Consider the following 5,795-nt stretch of genomic DNA (forward strand, 5'->3'; position numbering starts at 1 on the left):
GCTGATCACCAAATTAGAGCCAATCATAGAGTAATACTCCCTTTTCAGTTCTAGTAATTTATTTATACATCAACAGACTATTCATATGAAACAGATAATGTATTAACTAGATGCATTGCAGCATTCCTGATATGTGATTCCCCTGAACTGTGAGCTATGAACTAGTGGTCTTTAAAAAGCCTGACCTGTTGGTTCTGATTTTGACCATTTTTTAAAATTTGAAATGTCACTAAATATAGCAGGAAAGTCCCTGAATTGGTAACAGTGGGGTGATTATTATTACTGCAAATGATTGGACATTTCCTGGTGGGTAGGGCTAACAGTCTAACCTCTGAATGAAGAGCAAAATGGACAGCAGCTGGTTTTTAGACCTTTGATTAGGTAGATAAGATCAGTAGATAAGATCGGCTTCACATGTAAGCATTGGCCGATCACTGTTCTCCCAAAATTGATGATGCCGGTGCCAATAAATCAGTTTGATTGATAAATCAGTGCATCTCCACTATGAACTATATAACAAGCCTGCTAAGCTAAACCAGGGTTGTTTGTTTTGTCGGCCTAACACTCATTTTAGTTGGAAGCAATAAAGTCTTTAAGTTGTTTTTTTGTTTGTTTTCTGTTTCAAGACGTTTTAGAAAACTGAACTACATCAGAATCAAACCTCTACCAGATTATGTCACTTAGTTTCTTTGTTGTTTTAGCGTACCGTATTTTCCGCACTATAAGGCGCATAGAATAGACTACAGTTAGGGTTATCACCCGTTCCTTTGTTCCGTACTCTACAAATGTGGATGTGTAGTAATAAAGAACTGATCCCCGAGTACTTTACATAGCAGGCTGCCCCAGTCATTGTTTGACTCACGGTGTTGGTGTTGCGATATTGTGCCCAACTGCTTTCTGGGTAACACAGACCAACCGACACGCTGCCGCCGCAATCTCTGTCTTTCTTCTCCCCCCTGGCTTTAAATGTATAGGGGCTGGTCCCTTGGTAGCTCCAGTCGAAGCACCCCAGATGAATGTCTAAAGCCACTTTGTTGACATGAAGAATGTCAACAAAACAGTCCGACTCCGGTCAGCGAGGAGAGCCTTCCGCGACTGGGTCGGAGCGTGGCCGGAAGATGGTCACCCCTCTCCTATCGCGCACAGCATGTTCGTGGAGAACGTGGTGCTAAATGATCTGCAGATGACCTGATTCTAGACGGTCGGTAGGTAGATAGGTCAGTCAAACTTTATTAACAAACCAACGTTCTGACAACTATCCCAGCATGCACTGCGCGCTTCTTCTTCTACGGGCGAAAATGAAGTCAGCGGCTGCTTACCGTCGGCGGCTGCTTAGTTGCTAGACCTGTTGTGGCTCAATATTGGTCCATATATAAGGCGCACTGTCGGCTTTTGAGGAAATTAAAGATTTTTAGGTACACCTTATAGTGCGGAAAATACGGTAAATTAAACTAATGTACTGAATCTAAAACAAAGAAGACGTGATTTTTAAATGGTGAAGTGGCTCTCCACCCAGGGCAACATGCTGATGTGATTTCTATAGAATATTTAATCTTCAGGCAATAAGGAGTAGATGCCTCCATGTAAAGAAATATACTCGACTAGAGGCTAATGTTGCTAATTTGTTAACTGACCCTCAGACACATAATCAGTAATAACTTCATGACTGTTTCTCTTGTTTCTCTAAACTAAAGATTTATGACATTTAATTATCTGTAGTCCAAAATATAAACCACTTATACTGAACAGAGCTACAATTAACTTTTTTAAACATAGTAGAGATAAATCCTTATTCTATTTGTGAAAACACTAAAGAGCATTTCCAGTACTATGTGGACATTAGGACCATCTTATATTAATCACTACCATAGAAATATTCATTAAAACAATGTTTGATTTGTGAAATCTCTAATCTGTTTGTAAGGTATTGTGTGTAAATCAGTGTTTCTCAACCCTGGTCCTCACTGCCCCCCTGCTCTGCATGTTTTAGATGTGCCTCTATTCCAGAACAGCTGATTCACATGATTGCATGACCATCAAATACTGCAGAAGCCTGTTAATCACCCAGAGTCACAATTCAAGAGTGTGGCAGAAGGGAAATACCTAAAACATGCAGGACAGGGGGGCAGTGACGACCAGGGTTGAGAAACACTGGTGTAGAAGAAACGACCAGTATGACAGGGCAAAAGTAAATATTCCAAGTATTTATTAGAAAATGAGAATCAGGAAAAAAGGATCGACTGGAAGTCAAAGAGCAAAGCGTCAGATCTCATGGAGATTTTTCTCCTGGCATTGCGTCCAGATTTGGTCTTTGCTCTGACAGACGCGTTTCTGTCCGAGGCTCTAAAGTTAGTGACTGATGGTGTCCAGACGAGGATCCTGATTTCCTATGGCTAGAGTGTTTGTTGTTGCTCCCCACGCTGAAGGAAAGTGAAACCTAATTTATTGTGCAGATCGAATCTTGATCTGCTCTGACAAGACTCGGCATTGGATCCCAAAGCGGCGGCAGCCCGGCCGCTGGTTGTCATGCCGATAGCGGCGATGGCGTTCCCCTGTGGGTAGCTGGTCGCCACGGTGAACATTGTCATCTCCTGACAAGGTGTGAAGCAGAGCAGATTACAGCGCCCAGCAGGAGGGAAAGAAATGGATGTAGTTTAGAGGACTGGGCAAACAGACGGGAGAATCTACTTCCATTTTGATTGCCACCCAGGGGTGTTTTATTCTTCTCTTCGTTCTTTTGTGTTTTCTTTTTTTTTCTCCCATTATGATTATCAGCCATATTGCCTCTTTGGGCCCGATAGGCAAATTCATGCCACAGGGGGCTCCTGAAGTCCATTTAACATCATTTCATTGGCTGAGATGTGTGACCTTTTTGTGTGAGGGGGGGGCATGAGGAATTGTGCGGCAGTATGCCCTCAGTGCTGACTTGCAGGCACACACTCTCCCTCCATTGTTGGTTGTCTGCTGTTAGACAAAAATGCTCTCATCTGCCTCTCTGAGGGAGTTTGTGAACATCCTGCTTTTCCTTTTTGATTCGGAGAAGCCATCAGGCTCACACAATAGATTTTTCTTTTGCACTCCCCACCGCTTCCTGCTGTCCCGCCCACTCATTTCTCTCTTGGTTTTGCACTGTTCTCCATCAAAATTGTGCCTCCCTGACAAAAGAGGCAACCAATGCCTTTTTTTCACATGGGGTAGAGAATCGATGAATCTCGCCCTGGGGGTAAATACTGGTGTTTTTGTCCCGGGTCTGATTGTTTTAGCCCTGTGAGTCTGACCTGAACCCTCCACTGGGAGTCTGCTGCCACACAGTCCAAACCAAGCTGTCGCCTTTCTGCTCTTTCTACGCCTTCGCTGTGCTGCCCGTGTTAAAAATGATTTGTCTCTGATGAATTCACCTTGCGGAGATGAACGAGGGGTGAGTTTTGGCAAAACAAGAAGCATATATTTCTCCAAACAGAGACCCTGTGTCACAACATATTACATTGTATTTTCTTTCTCCTGCTGTTGACAGCAGCGAAGCTTCTACATCACCAGTATGAAATCAAAGATAAGCCTAGTGAGGAAATGAACATGTGATTTATATGCGTGTGCAGAACCTGCCTTTAACCCACCTTCATTAGTCTTATTGGTAGGAGGGCACGGCATAAAAACCAAAGTTGTTTTCTCTTGCTTTTATTTAGTAGTAAGGAAAAATGACAGTGTTCCCACTGTTGGCCATACAGAAAAATTTATCACCTGTTTAATTTCACACTCGGGCAGGCTTGGCCTCAGCTCCTTTTCCTCTGACACTGACAAAGTGGCAACAGAAAGTGGTGAATCAGTTGCAAGAGGGTTGTTTGGTGGCCCATTTTAATTGAAAACAGCATTTAATAAACAAAGTGGTAAATGTGGGAAGAAGCAGACTTTCTAATCCTTTTGAAGTGGGACCTGGATCAAACTCCACAACACACGAAAGGTCACCAGAAACGCAGCTGGGCAGGTAGAGAAGGAGTGGAGTTCCCTGGTCATCGATCATGTTCATGCCCAATCAGGATTTGTAACCTTCTGCAGCAGGACCAAAGTTGTTCTTGCCATTTACAAACAGCTCATCTTTCTCCCCCTGAGGTGTGACACATCATCCGTACATCTTTTTGGACCTTTGCCTGTGTAGCTGGTTAATTTGATTTTTTTTATTTTTCTGATGAACCTTCTCAAAACACGCTTTTGTTGAATTTACATGATTGTTGTCGCCTTTGCACTACAGTGGGTTATTTCTATTTTATACTGTTTTTATTTTTGGATCCTAATGTGGCCCCAAATCCATCCCCATTATCTATGTATATTTGTTTTTCCTTGGTTTCTGAATTATATTTTATTTTGGTGGAGAAACTTTTATTTTCTTGTTTCCTGTCTCCGTGTCACATCCTGTGTGTTCCCGCTGCCCTCCTCAGTTTGCGCCAAGCTGCGCTGGGTAGACAGAGGCGGAGCTAGAGGGGGGGCCAGGGGGGCCAGTGCCCCCCCTGTCATCTGATTGGCCCCCCCAGTGGCCCCCCCTGATGATTGACATGTAATAGCACCAGGTCATTCCTGTACATTATTTGGAATCATTCTAAGCCAACTTATTATTGTTTTTCTAAAGAAGAAAAACAATAATAAATATATGAAAAGAAAATATATAAAACTTTATATAAGTCCATGTGATGAAATAAATAGATTTACATCAGGCGCGATACCAGCCTCTTTTATACTTTTACTCATAAAAACGAGCTGATATTGATCTCCTGGATGTTTCAAATGTGCTGCGCTGTGGTGCAACTCAAAGGCTAAAGCCCTTCAAACCTGGTGGTTGTAAAACACCAAGAAGTTATTTACTGATCCTCCATAAAAAAAAAATAAAAAAAACGAAGAGAGGCCGACAACGTTCGTAGTTTGGAGCAGAGGTGGCGATAGAGAATTTTCGTTATCCGTCAAAGAAAAAAATAATTTTATTTCCAATTTGTAGTCATCAAACGAAACATTTAGTATTTCTCTGTGAGAACGTTTTTGAAATCAGGTAACATTTCACGAAATGACGTGATTAGAAGACGGCAGAACTCTGATCGTTTCCTGATCACTTCCTTCGGCCTGCGGGAGAAAAACCCCGCAGAAACGGATCAGCTGCTGGTCGCTCCAAAGCCTCTGGTCCGTTAAAGCGTCCAGATCAGAAATGATTCTCTGACAGCAATTGTTCTTAGTATGATTAATAATGAGCTCCGCGATGTTCTCTGTTCTCTGTGTGTAAAGTTGAAACTGCCTGCGCACCAAGCGTCAGCTGTGGTTGATCACAGTCTGGACAGAAACCAGCGGACTGCTCTCTATTCTAATCAAGACGAGGTTGAGGAGGGAATCTGACATATTAACTCAGTTAAGTTTTTACTGGTTTTGTTTTTAAAACATCATTAACGTAAGCAGTGTAACTATATATTGTATATTTCCCATCACACATAAAGCAGATAAATGCATCTAACTTTTTCTCCGTAGTGACACAAACCACTGACTGTGGCTCCAATAACTTATAACAAATGAAATTAAGCGACTCCACTTAAATTACCATTAATTCACCCGCTGCGGTCTGAACGCACAGCTTCACAAATTCTTCCTGGTTGCATCTGCAGAGAAATCTGCGCTGGTTCATCGACAGTTAGATCTGTATGAACCAAACCGAACAATTGAACTCTGCGAGATTTTTTTTCCTTTTTTTTCCCCCCTTTTAACCATGTGCAGGGTTCGGGCGTTTTTACCAGGATTTTTTATTTTTATTTTTTGCATGGTTT

At 42.3% G+C, this 5,795-nt stretch overlaps 1 protein-coding gene and 1 long non-coding RNA gene across 14 annotated transcripts in view; one reads left to right on the top strand and one right to left on the bottom strand.

Moving 5' to 3' along the window:
• The window catches only part of agrn (agrin), a 593,620-nt gene that overhangs the window by 461,968 nt on the left and 125,857 nt on the right, over positions 1-5,795 (top strand). The gene's annotated exons all lie outside the window — the stretch shown is intronic.
• The window catches only part of LOC107833258 (uncharacterized), a 21,921-nt gene continuing 17,205 nt past the window's right edge, over positions 1,080-5,795 (bottom strand). Inside the window, exon 3 of the long non-coding RNA XR_001658971.1 lies at positions 1,080-1,188. This is a non-coding gene — a long non-coding RNA (uncharacterized LOC107833258). The remainder of the gene's footprint in view (positions 1,189-5,795) is intronic.

The sequence above is a fragment of the Poecilia formosa genome, unplaced genomic scaffold, assembly GCF_000485575.1.
Source record: "Poecilia formosa unplaced genomic scaffold, Poecilia_formosa-5.1.2 Scaffold352, whole genome shotgun sequence".
NCBI classification, from domain to species: domain Eukaryota; kingdom Metazoa; phylum Chordata; class Actinopteri; order Cyprinodontiformes; family Poeciliidae; genus Poecilia; species Poecilia formosa.